A 14,312-nucleotide genomic window follows, 5' to 3' on the forward strand; every position below is an offset into this window, starting at 1 on the left:
TGAATAGTTTTCAATGGTTATTGTTTTATTTTGTAATACAGAGCAATGGTTGCTAGGTTACCAAGTATTGGAAATAAGCATTGAGGAGTATTCAATGTTTTAAGAAGTACCACCAGAAAGGGAGAGAGACTGGAGTTTCATTGTTGATTGAATAAGTTACTGATATGTTCCTGGGGAAATATGTTAGCCCAGATGAAGGAATATAGATTGGGTATATAGGATAAAAAAAACTTTTCATCTCACAGGACAGTTCAATAAAAAGGGAGGAACGATTTTATGTTTGGAGAAGGAGATTCAGAGCGGTTTTGAGAAAAAATGTTTTCGCCCAGAGGGTGATGGTAATCTGGAAACTCGTTGCCTGAAAGGGTGGTAGAGGTGAGCGAACTCTCACAGTATTTTGGCATCTACGCAAATGGTTGCAATACTATGGCAGAGGCATTACATGCAAAGTGCTAGAAAATAGATGAGAAAACATAGGTGCTTGATGGCCGGCAGAGACAAGATGGGCCGAAAGGCCTTGCTCTATGCTCTAGAGCAGCACGATTCTATCTCTAACATTCTGCCCCTTTTAGCAAAGTGTCTTAATCAGGACTTCACCGGCAGTCAACTGCTGCCCAGCCTTAACAAAAAATTACTGTTGTTCCCACATATCTGAAATCTGTTCGACAATGGATTCATAATGTGATGCTACTTGCAGTATAATAAGAACATAAGAACATAAGAAATAGGAGCAGGAGTAGGCCATCTAGCCCTTCGAGCCTGCCCCGCCATTCAATAAGATCATGGCTGATCTGTCGTGGCTCAGTTCCACTTTCCCACCCTCTCCCCATAACCCTTAATCCTCTCTCTTATCAAAAACCCATCAACCCGCGTCTTAAATATATTTAGCGAGGCAGCCTCCACCACTTCAACGGGCAGAGAATTCCAGAGATTCACCACCCTTTGAGTGAAGAAGTTCCTCCTCAACTCCGTTCTAAACCGCCCCCCCTTTATCGTGAGGCTGTGCCCCCTAGTCCTACTGTCCTTTCTGAGCGGGAAGAGCCTCTCCACCTCTATCCTATCCATCCCATTCATCATCTTATACGTCTCAATGAGATCTCCCCTCATTCATAGAACATAGAACATAGAACATAGAACATTACAGCGCAGAACAGGCCCTTCGGCCCACGATGTTGCGCCGACCAGTTACAAAAACAATGACCCACTAGCCTATACCAATCCCTTTTCGTCCATAAACCTATCCAGAGATCTCTTAAACGCCCCCAAACTAGACGCATCTACAACTGCAGCAGGCAGGGCATTCCAATCCCTCACCACCCGCTGGGTAAAGAACCTACCCCTGACATCCGTCCTGTAGCTACCCCCCCTTAATTTAAAGTCATGCCCCCTCGTGCTAGCTTTCTCCATCCGAGGAAAAAGGCTATCACTATCCACCCTATTTAAACCTCTAATCATCTTATATGTTTCAATAAGATCCCCTCTTAGCCGCCTTCTTCCCAACGAAAACAACCCTAGATCCCTCAGTCTCTCCTCATAGGACCTCCCCACCATACCAGGCAACATCCTAGTAAACCTCCTCTGCACCCTCTCCAACGCCTCCACATCCTTCTTGTAATGCGGGGACCAGAACTGCACACAGTACTCCAAGTGCGGCCGCACTAGAGTAGTGTACAGTTGCAACATTACACTGCGACTCCTAAATTCAATCCCCCTACCAATAAACGCCAAGACACCGTACGCCTTCTTGACAACCTTATCTACTTGATTCCCAACTTTCAGGGATCTATGTACACACACACCTAGATCCCTCTGTTCATCCACACTATTCAAAGTCCTCCCGTTAGCCCTATACTCGACACATCTGTTGCTCCTACCAAAGTGAATTACCTCACACTTCTCCGCATTAAATTCCATCCGCCACCTCTCGGCCCAGCTCTGCAACCTATCTAAGTCTCCCTGCAGACTATGACACCCTTCCTCACAATCTACCACACCTCCAACTTTGGTGTCATCAGCAAATTTACTAATCCACCCAACTATACCCTCATCCAGATCATTAATAAAAATTACAAACAACAGTGGCCCCAAAACAGATCCCTGAGGCACACCACTCGTAACTGCACTCCATGATGAATATTTACCATCCACCACCACCCTCTGTCTCCTATCTGATAGCCAATTCCTGATCCAACTTCCTAGATTACCCACAATCCCATACATCTGCATTTTCTGCAGAAGCCTACCATGGTGAACCTTATCGAACGCCTTACTAAAATCCATGTATACCACGTCAACTGCCTTACCCCCATCCACCTCTTTGGTCACCTTCTCAAAAAACTCAATAAGGTTAGTAAGGCACGACCTACCCGCTACAAAACCATGCTGACTATTTCTAATCAATTCATTACACTCCAAATAACTATAAATCCTATCCCTAATAATTTTTTCTAAAACCTTGCCCACAACAGAAGTAAGACTCACCGGTCTATAATTCCCGGCAAAGTCTCTGAGCGGGAAGAATCTCTCCACCTCTATCCTATCCATCCCATTCATCATCTTATACGTCTCAATGAGATCTCCCCTCATTCTTCTAAACTCTAACGAGTACAAGCCTAGTTTATTCAGCCTCTCCTCATAGCTCAACCCCCTCAACTCTGGTATCAGCCTAGTAAACCTCCTCTGCACTCCCTCCAAGGCCAAAATATCCTTGCGTAAGTGCGGCGACCAAAACTGCACACAGTACTCCAGCTGCGGCCTCACCAATGCCCTATACAGCTGCAGCAAGACCTCCCTACTTTTATATTCAATCCCCCTCGCTATGAAGGCCAGCATCCCATTCGCCTTCCTGACCACCTGCTGCACCTGCAAGCTGGGTTTTTGCGACTCATGCACAAGGACCCCGAGGTCCCTCTGCACCGTCGCCTGCTGCAGTTTTTCTCCATGTAAGTAATAATCCTTCCTACCATTATTCCTACCAAAGTGGACCACCTCGCACTTGCCAACATTAAATTCCATTTGCCATTTCCTGGCCCATTCGCCCAGCCTATCTAGATCCTTCTGCAGACTCTCCACACCCTCCGCACAATTTGCCATTCCACCAATCTTGGTGTCATCAGCAAATTTCGACACCCTACACTCGGTTCCCTCCTCCAGATCATCTATATAAATGGTAAATAGCTGAGGCCCCAGCACCGACCCCTGGGGCACTCCACTAGTCACCATCCGCCAATCCGAATAGCACCCATTGACCCCGACTCTCTGCCTCCTATTTGACAACCAATCCTCTATCCACGCTAACACCCTACCCCCAACTCCATGTCCCTCAGCCTTCTGCAATAACCTCTTGTGAGGTACCTTGTCAAACGCCTTCTGAAAATCCAGAAAGACCACATCCACCGGCTCTCCTCTATCCACCGCCCTAGACACATCCTCATAGAACTCCAATAAATTTGTCAGACACGACTTCCCCTCAACCGTGCTGCATCTGCTCTATCAAACAATTCTCCTCAAGATGCAGAAAAAAGGAGAGAGAGATTGGGGTAGAAAAGTTAACATCAGCCTGGGGAGATGCTGAAACACTTGGTAACATTTTTAGTAACATTGGTAATTTCTTTGACTGGAGATCAGTGTGATTTTAGATGCTATGTCATGTTTAGTCATGACCAAGTGATTAGGATGAAGCACTAGAAATCCACTGAGGTTTCCCTGCACATGTTTGAATCCTGCCGACTACGTATTTCTCATTTCTCAAGGTTCAGTTTCAAGTTCCACCACCTTCCTTTGGAACTAATCTTGCCTGAGACAGAATGATATTCCCCATCTCAACAGCAGCAAAAGATATCCAGAAGACCAATGGTGGTGTGCAGGAGGGGGCACTGCATCAAGAAAACAAAGAGGCAGCAAGAAGAAAGGTGAAAGCAATGGGATGTTTCAGGTATCGAGGGACACATCACAAATTTATTGATGCTGTTTGTCACCACTGCAACAAAAAGGGGGCGTTTAATGAAGAACTGTAAAGGTGCTAAGAGCAAGTCGAAAGCAGAGTGAGGGAATTCAAATCTGAAAAAGCATCAGTCAGCTATACATCACCTGGAAAGCTCAGAGCAGATACAGGAGCAAAGGATTCCATATAATTCCATAAGACTTCGGGTAGGAATGGATAAGGACAAGAGTGACCCTCGGTTCAATTGGACAAGGGCCAAATACTTCCAAATTAGACAGGAAACAGGGGAGTGCGGATATGGAGCAGCTCTTTGAGGGCAAATACAGGACTGGCATGTGGGAAGCTTTTAAAGGCCAATTGATTGAAATGCAGGACATGCCTGACCTGGAGAAAATGAAGGATAGAAATACCAGAATTCGGGAACCATGGATGACCAGGAAAATTGTAAGCTTAGTCAAAAAAAATCAAAAAATAGATCGAGGCAACGAAACAAAAACTGACAAAGCCTCTGAGGAGTGTGGAGAAAATAAAAAAATGAATTTAATCATCAAATTATGAGGGCTAAAACGTTTTTAGCAAACAGGGGGATGGAGAATCCCATATCTTTTCTGCATGTATTCAGAGCAAGAGAGTAGCCCAAGAAAGAATAGGCCCAATCATGGGCAATGGGCACATGGTATGTGTGGAATCACAGGAAGTCAATGAGATCATTAATAAGTACTTTGTATCCATATTCATCAAGGGTTGGGCATGAGGATGTTAAGGCCAAGGATAGGTGTGTGAACACTCTAGGGAATGTCAATATATCAAAGAAGAAAGCAATAAGTATCTCAATTAAATGAAGGTAGACAAGTCCCCGGGGCCAGATGGGATTGACCCCAGTTTACTGTGGGAGGAAAGAAATAGGGGAATAAAAAAGATATCTTCACATCCTCTTTAACCACAGACGAGGTTCCAGGTGACTGGAGAATAGCCATTGTTGATCCATTGTTTCAGAAAGAAAGCCGGCATAATCCAGGAAATCAAGGGTTAGTGAGCCTAACGTCTGTGGTGGAGAAGCTTCTGGTGAGGATATGTGCACATTTGGAAGACATTGACTAGCTTGTGTCAGGCAGCGTGGTTTTTATAAGGGAAAATCATGTCTCACCAATTTGACTGAGGTTTTCGAAGAGGTGATAAAGATATCTGATGAGGGAAGGGCTGTGGATGTAGTTTATATGGACTGTACTAAGGCGTTTGACAGGGTCCCACCTGGCAGACTTGTACAACAACTGAAATCACAAGGAATTGGGTGGGCTGGCTAGACGGAAACAGAACTGGCTTGGTGATAGAAGACAGAGGGCAGGATGTTACGGCTGTGCTCGTCCCAAAACCGTAAAAGCCAACCCGAGGTCAACAAACCTTACCTCAGCTTTCCGATTCCCATGGTGGGCAGAAGAGGAAAATTCGCCCCAGAAAGGAGCCGGGCAAGGGTTTTTTTTCAGAATGGTGATCTATAGTTAGTAATGTTCTGCAGGAATTAGTGCTGGGACCTATTTCATTTGGAGAAAACTGGATGGGCTGATTAGTAAGTTTGCGGGTGACACAAAGATTGGTGGAGAGGGCAACAGTGTTCAGTTTACAACAGGATATAGATAGGTTGGAAACTTGGGCACAGAAATGGCAAATGAAATGTAATCTGGATAAATGTGAAGTGATGCATTTTGGAGGATCAAGTTTATGTGTGAATTGTACAGTAAACGGCAGAAGCCTTTGGAACATTAAGACACAGAGGGATCTGGGTGTGCAGGTCCACAGTTCCCTAAACATGGCAACATAGGTGGCCACAGTTATTGAGACGACATATGGCCAGGGTATTGATTACAAGCATTGGCAAATCATGCTGCAGCTATATAAAACCTTGGTTCGGCCACATTTGGAGTATTGCATGCAGTTCTGATCACCACACTACCAGAAGGATGTGGAAGCTTTGCAGAACACAAATAAGGTTCACCAGGATGTTGCCTGGTCTGAAGGGTGTTGGCTATGGTGAGAGGTTGAATAAACAAGGATTGTTTTCACTGGACAGCCAGAGGCTGAGTGGAGACCTGATAGAGATTTAGAAACTTATGAGATGCACAGACACGGTGCAAATTCAGAAGCTTTTTCCCCAGGGTGCAAGTGTCAGTAAAAGGGTTCAAGGTGAAAGAGGGGGCACGTTTGAGACAGATGTGCAGGGGATGTTTTTCACACAGAGAATGGTTGGAGCCTGGAACATGCTGCCAGAGGAGGTGGTTGACACAGGCACATTCGCAACATTTAAGGCCATCATAGAATCATAGAAACCCTATAGTGCAGAATGAGGCCATTTGGCCCATTGAGTCTGCACCGACCACAATCCCACCCATTCCCTATCCTCACAACCCTTCATATTTACCCACTAATCCCTCTAAACTACACATCTCAGAACACTAAGGGGCAATTTTAGCATGGCCAATCAACTAAACCGCACATCTGTGGGAGGAAACTGGAGCACCCGGAGGAAACCCACGCAGACACGAGGAGAATGTGCAAACTCCACACAGACAGTGACCCGAGCTGGGAATCGAACCCAGGTCCCTGGAGCTGTGAAACAGCAGTGCTAACCACGGTGTTACTGTGCCACCCTAGATGGGTATATGAATAAGGAGTAGAGGGATACAGGCCGAGTAAGGGCAGAAGGGCTTTTTATTTCAGTTAGCACATCATAATCAGCACAGGTTTGGAGGGCTGAAGGTTGTGTTCTTGTGTTGTACTTTTCTTTGCTCTAGGAGCACTCTTACAACATGTTTAATGTGAGTCAGGGTGTGTGAAACCTATCTATGAAACAGTGGAGGTCGGTGGAAAACAAACCAAGGTGGTGGTGGACACGGGAGTCTCTGCCTCTGCAATCAGTGAAAGGACCAGCAAGACAACTTGGGACTCTAACCAGGCACCAGCCCTTCCTCAGACAGGGATCAAACTTCAGATGTACACCAGAGAGCCCAGACCATTGCTTCCAGTGTTAGAAATGGACATTGCACACAAAGGGAGAACATGTGTCCTTGTGGTAAAAGGAAAGGAGCCTTATCTATAGGACACGGCTGCTCAGTGAAGTTCTGTAGAACTGGGATGAAATAAAGCACACAAAGGTGACAGAGGATTCCAGTCAGAAATATTCAGATGAACTGGGTACATTGCGTGGCACCATAGTGAAGTTGTTTGTTGATCCACAGATTATCCTCCTCACTTTTTCAAGTACTGGACAGTGCCCTTCACCATGAAAGGTAAAGTGGAGGAGGAGGAGTTTGATTCTTTGCAGCCACTCGATGAGTCCATTCAGTTGGGGAGCATCAAATATCCCTGTTATTAAAAATGATGATACTGTGTGTACGTGATTACCTGGAGTTTCTGTTTTCAAACCGTGCTGGGAACAACGGATAATCTGTGACAAAGTTTTCCTCCTGTAGCTGTTCATTTTTATTACATCTAATTACAGGGAAAACTGAGGAGGAACACCTCAGCAACCCTGAATCAAGTGTTAGAGTCTTCAGAAACAGCATTGCATCAGAATTGTACCAAGTGCATTTTCTAGACACAAAGTGTGGAATATCTCGGTCACAAAACCATAGCGCAGTGTTCATCACTTGTGAAGGAAAAAGCTCCAGATTCCAATAATGTGCCTGGGCTCAAGTAATTTTTGGGTTAAGTTAACTATTTTCCAAGGAAAATAACCACAACCTATTTAATCTCTCCTCATAGCAACAGTATTCTAGCCCTGGCACCATTCTTGTAAACCTCCTCTACATTCATTCCAGAACAATTCCATTCTTACTGTAATATGGGGACAAGAACTGCACACTACATTTCAGCTGTGGCCTCATCAGTATTTTGTCCAATTCCAACATTACATCCCTAGTTTTATATTCTATACCTCTGGCAGTGAAGGAGAACATTCCCTGTGCCTTCATTACAACCTTATCTACTTGAACTGCTGCATTTAGGCACCAGTGTACTTGTACACCATGATCATTCACCTTATCTATTCCTCTTAATATATTTCCATTTATCGTGTAATCTCTATAACTGCTTTACCTCCCTAATGACATGACTTCACACTCTTCTGTGTTAAAATGTGTCTGCCTCTTCACCACCTACTCCACCAACCCATTTATATTATTTCAAAATTATAGCTACCCTCTACACTGTTCACTACTCGGCCAATGTTTTTCCATCTGCAAATTTTAGACTCCCCTACCCAAAGGCAGATGAGTCTAAAACTAGAGGTTTAAGGTGAGAGGGGAGAGATACAAAAGTGTCCAGAGGGGCATCTTTTTTCATACAGAGGGTGGTGAGTGTCTGGGATAAGGTGCCAGAGGTAGCAGTAGAGGCGGGTACAATTTTATCTTTTAGAAAAACATTTAGACAGTTACATGGGTAGGATGGGTATAGAGGGATAAGAGCCAAATGCGGGCAATTGGGATTAGCTTAGGGGTTTAAAAAAATAAGGGTAGCATGGACAAGTTGGGCCGAAGGGCCTGTTTCCATGCTGTAAATCTCTATGGCTATGACTCTGTAATTTCCAAATCATGCTGCCCCATTCATTTCCACAATGTTAATCTGTAACACAAAGTGTAAGGAGCTGCAAAAGCGAGCACTGTGGAACATTTTATCCAGTTTGCCACATTACACTCTACCCCGTGGGTTTTTACACTTTTCACCTATCTGCCATATGGGACCTTGTCAAAGACCTGGCTAAGTTCCATGTACACAACATACACAGCACTACCTCCAGCATCCTTTCTCATCACATCCTCAAAGAATTCAATCAAATTTGTGAAGCAAGATCTTCCTTTAACAAATACACATTGACCATTCCTGATAAATCTCTGCCTTTCTATTTGACAATTAATCCACTCACTCAGGATTATTTCCATTCATTTGCCCACCACCAATTTAAGGCTAACTGGCCTATAATTGTTTGGCATTTCCCTTGACACCTTTTTTTAAAACAATAGAACTAAGTTTGCCTTTCTGCAGCCCTCAGTTAGTTCCTCTATATCTAGTGATGATTGGAAAATCATTATCAGAATAGTCAGAGGGGTGTTGGCCCGGCTGTGGAAGATGGGCTGGAATTCTGTGCTATGTTGGGTGGTTCTCGATGGGTGCACTGAGCTGCAAGTGAGACAGTGTTGTATCCATCAGCTGGTGGGGGGACAGTTATGTTGCCCTATTCAGGATGGAGGGGCTAATCTTGTGGTGAAGAGAAATGGCTTCGTCCCATGGATCTCTGGGAGGTTTGTAGGCAGGTCACGTGATGGCAGTGGGTTTTGGATGTAGTGTGGGACCTGTGGGCAATGTTAGGCCTTTGGGTGGTCAAGGAAGTTGCCAGAGGGACAGGTGGCCAGGGGGATGGTCAGTGAAAGGCTTGGACAGGACATGTTCAGTGTGGTGTTGTCAGACGGTGAATGAAGTTCCTCTGGGGTGTCATATTTTCAATGACGTTGTTACTTGGTGGAGATCAGTCAGATTGTCAGCCGGGTCAGTCATCAGAATGGTCAAGTCTTTGGATGGTGCTCAGTGGGGAGGGTGGGCTGCAGGGGGATGTTCAGATGGTCTGGATGATCAGTGGGTATAGGGGTCAGTAGTGAATGGTGCTCAGTGGGGAGGGTGGGCTGCAGGGGGATGTTCAGATGGTCTGGATGATCAGTGGGTATAGGGGTCAGTAGTGAATGGTGCTCAGTGGGGAGGGTGGGCTGCAGGGGGATGTTCAGATGGTCTGGATGATCAGTGGGTATAGGGGTCAGTAGTGAATGGTGCTCAGTGGGGAGGGTGGGCTGCAGGGGGATGTTCAGATGGTCTGGATGATCAGTGGGTATAGGGGTCAGTAGTGAATGGTGCTCAGTGGGGAGGGTGGGCTGCAGGGGGATGTTCAGATGGTCTGGATGATCAGTGGGTATAGGGGTCAGTAGTGAATGGTGCTCAGTGGGGAGGGTGGGCTGCAGGGGGATGTTCAGATGGTCTGGATGATCAGTGGGTATAGGGGTCAGTAGTGAATGGTGCTCAGTGGGGAGGGTGGGCTGCAGGGGGATGTTCAGATGGTCTGGATGATCAGTGGGTATAGGGGTCAGTAGTGAATGGTGCTCAATGGCATTTAGTCAGTGACGAGTTGACTGGGGGTAATTAAATTTGTAGTCCTGAGGAAGGGAGGTGGGGTTTCCCCAAGGGGCTCATAATAACTCACGTGGCAGTGTCTGGTAGGCAGGCATGGTCTGGTGGGCTCACACGGAAGACACAGTCAGAAGTGTTCTGTAGATCAGGTGGTTTTCCGTGGGATCCAGTGGAATGTGGAGGTGGTGAAGTCGGGACACGGGGAGGGGAACTGATGTTCTATGGATTTGGCCAGAGGGGATCGAGGGGACGGTCAGGATGTTAGAAAGTTAGATGTGGAATAACATGGAGTGTCATGGCAGTCTATTGTTCTTATTGGATTATTAGCCACTGGTGGGTGGTCTATGGATCTAAAGATCTATCGATCACCATATTATCAACAGATACCTCAGTAATCTAGTGAGATCTAAATTTGAAGTAGATTTAATTCTTCTAAATTGGTCTAAGTGATGACTATTGTCAGTCAGTCTGAACAATTGGAAGTTTGTAATTTACATCACAATATCTGGTGGATCCATTACAGGACGATGGGCTCAGTTAAAGATTGAACTTCTCGGGTAATTGTCACACAAGATTTACCGGGGGATTCTGGGGTGTGGTGTGGGTGTCCCCAGCATCTTTTTTGGGTATGCCCAAATAGGATGTCTCAGAGTGTGAAAAGTATGAGCCCAAATTGAATATAACCTAAAACATTAGTTCAGCCTTAAGCAGGAATAATGAGTTGAACATTGGACATGTACTTAAACAAGAACATAACCTGTTCAGAGAGGTGAAGAAAATGTTGATAAAAATGGTGCCAGAAATGACATTGGTAACATTACGTTCAGTTACACTGATAACATTCAGATACATTAGCAACATGGAGAACAGCATTGAGAAGTATTTTCAATAGATGTTTAAAGTTCTGAGCGGTTTAGACGAAGTGCAGAGAAACTGTAACTATTGCTGAAAAAATTGAATATATTTGTCTCAATTTCACCGATATCTTCCAAAGAAAACCAATCGATTTGAAGGAAACAGGGTGATAAGGGAGGTGGGATATTTGGGCTAGAAGGATTGACCTTGCAGTGTCCGGCACAGACTCGCTGACGTTCCTCAGTGCTGTTAACCATTCAATAAATCTACTGGGCCACTCTGTAAAATGCAACAAAGGCTCATGTTTCCTTTCTCAAATCACTGGAATAGTTGTTAGTATATTCTCGGTTCTTACCTTGTGCTGTGGTTCTTGATTCTGGTTCCAGAGAGTCCTGATAAATTAGTGTAGAGCTTACAGCAGATTATCGAACACACCCTGGGTAAAGAATAACTACACATCAGGGTCATAAACAAGACCTTCACCCTGATCAGCACAAACCATTAACACATTGTACTTTTATTTAGAGGTGCATCCGGATTAAATGGCATTTCATTTTAATTGAATTGTTCTGATTAGTTGCTGACCAATTTTGACAAGGATGTTCATTTTGTTGCCTGTTGATAGTGATTAAATTTCCCCCTGCTCTTTTAGAAACACAGAAAAACAGTCTCCATTTACTGGCTGTGATGTTTTTTTTTCTCTTTGTATTACGTATTGTATAATGTCTTTATTATTGGAATATCAACTTTCAAACATAGCAAAGTTCAAAACTCAAACATTGTTGGTTTATTGGGTTCAGACACCAGAGGATAGGAAACACTGAGATTTACCGTTAAAATATCTTCATTTTCAATCACTAGATTTTCACTTTATTTTGCTACAATTCTATCTGTGTAAATGTAATTTATTGATATTGTTGATGCATTAATCTCGGTACCCAGGCTTCTATTCTATTCTACTGCCCTGAACTTGTGTGTTTTCCATCATTGATAATTCTCCCAGCAACAGTAGATTAATGAGGAGAATGTCTCAGACTAGTCTCCAGTTGGTTATCTGCGCTATTTTTTGTTCACAGCCTGAGATGTGATCAGGAATATAGCAGCTAATTAGCCTCAATATTTGGTAATTAGCTTTGTCTGCTGGTTTCATTTTTTGGAATGGAATCACTCAATGTCTGTCACATGAGAGAACAGATCTACCAGAGGGAGTGGCAGTATTATCACAGGAAAGGTGGTGGGAACCCTCAGAATTGAACTTCTTGGGCAATGTGGTACAACCCTGACTAAAGGACCTCTGGCCTGTTGTAGGGACATCTTTGGACACCTCACAGTTAGGATGTCCCCAGCCCCACACTGCATGTCAGACGTGACTTAGAACATAAGAACATAAGAAATAGGAGCAGGAGTAGGCCATCTAGCCCTTCGAGCCTGCCCCGCCATTCAATAAGATCATGGCTGATCTGTCGTGGCTCAGTTCCACTTTCCCGCCCTCTCCCCATAACCCTTAATCCCCTCTCTTATCAAAAACCCATCAACCCGCGTCTTAAGTATATTGAGCGAGGCAGCCTCCACCACTTCAACGGGCAGAGAATTCCAGAGATTCACCACCCTTTGAGAGAAGAAGTTCCTCCTCAACTCCGTTCTAAACCGCCCCCCCTTTATCTTGAGGCTGTGCCCCCTAGTCCTACTGTCCTTTCTGAGCGGGAAGAGTCTCTCCACCTCTATCCTATCCATCCCATTCATCACCTTATACGTCTCAATGAGATGACTCAGTGACTTGCTCAGACCTTGAAGGTTACGATGAAACTTTATGAAACTTTGTTCCAGCTTCAAGCAGGAATATCCCCTCGAGTAAAAGACACACACGAGAGTGAAGATGTAAGGTTCACAGAGGACAAAGAAAAATTAGTAAAATCATACACAGATGAAGGAACTCAGTTGCATGATTACTGTCAGCACATGTGGAAGGGAGGTCGATAGAAGCTTTCATGTGATGTTACAAACACTGAACAGTTTAATATTAACTGCAGATAAACTGTTATCATTGTTAGAAGGATTTGGAAGCATTTTTATCCCATTTCACTTTGTTTAAACAGAAATGAAGAATTCTTGAAGGAAAGGATGAGGGGGTACATGGACAAATAGGGGAAAGATGGACTGGCTGGATTGGTATTATGGAAAACTAACACAGACACACTGACCTCCTAGAACTTTCTAACCTATCGATCCATGGCACCAAAACTCGAGATTGTTCAGATTCCCTACATTAAAACAACGTAAAGGTGGTGAGGATATTCTGGGCTCTTACCGTGAGCAGCCGTTCCCGCTCCTGGTTCCAGAAAGTCTGAACAAATTAGTACAGTGGATTCAACCACTTATCAAACACACCCTGGGTAAAGATCAGTTACACACAGTCATAAATACGACCTTCAGTCTGATCAGTGCAACCCCTCACCACACCTTTCTCTTAATGTCAGCTGGGTCTGAATTAAACAGTATAATTTTACTGAATCCTTTCAATAAATCCGTAATCAGTTTAAACGAAGACATTCATTCTGTGTACCTAATAACAGAGAGTATTGTCCACAGATTCTTTAAGACCCACAGAGAAATAGTCAGCAGTTGTTAGATGTTATCACCCACTGTCTAACTTATCTATTATTTAATGAGGCAATTCCCGGGAGAACGAGGTTCAAAGATCAATGTTCATTTATGGGTTTCATCCGGCAGAGAACAGGCCACAATAAACTCTCTTCTTTGAAACATACTTGCTCTCAATCACTAAATTTAAATGTTGTACAAAATGATGGACATTTTGAGCATTAACTCGTGTGACTCTGTTACAATTGGTGACAGGATTCAGAAACTTCTAATCCAATTTCACAGAGGACTTATATACGTGTCTCAGATAGATAGAGAGAGAGAGGGAGAGATAGATAGACAGATAGATAGGGAGATAGATACATAGATAGACAGATAGATAGATAGATAACGACTGCACCAAAAAGTCAATATTTCACAATTTCACTACGTTAAAATTTGATAAATGTTGTCACACAGCAGATTCATAAACATGAACATCAGCCTGCTCAGTACAAATCCTCATCACATTTTCCCTAATTTAGTGCTGGGTCTGAATCACTCATATCCTCATGTATATTAACTTATACCAATAATTCACTGATCAAGTTGAACAAAGTCAGTCATTTTGTGTGCCTGTTGAGAGTAATACTTCCTCTGGTAAATTCCGATCTACCGGGAAATATTATGCAGTTGTTAGATTTGATGTTTTCCTTATTTTCTTACCCACAATGTCTTTATTATTTGACTATAAACATCCAGACAG

At 44.0% G+C, this 14,312-nt stretch overlaps 1 protein-coding gene across 1 annotated transcript in view; it reads right to left on the bottom strand.

Annotated features, from left to right (window-relative positions):
* The window catches only part of LOC145338096 (uncharacterized), a 47,527-nt gene extending 36,139 nt beyond the window's left edge, over window positions 1–11,388 (bottom strand). Inside the window, exon 1 of the mRNA XM_080182881.1 lies at window positions 11,322–11,388. The gene's annotated coding sequence lies outside the window, so the exon portion shown is untranslated. The remainder of the gene's footprint in view (window positions 1–11,321) is intronic.
* Window positions 11,389–14,312: the final 2,924 nt, after the last annotated feature.

Source organism: Carcharhinus amblyrhynchos, unplaced genomic scaffold (genome assembly GCF_965287045.1).
Source record: "Carcharhinus amblyrhynchos unplaced genomic scaffold, sCarAmb.v2.hapA scaffold_96, whole genome shotgun sequence".
NCBI lineage: Eukaryota > Metazoa > Chordata > Chondrichthyes > Carcharhiniformes > Carcharhinidae > Carcharhinus > Carcharhinus amblyrhynchos.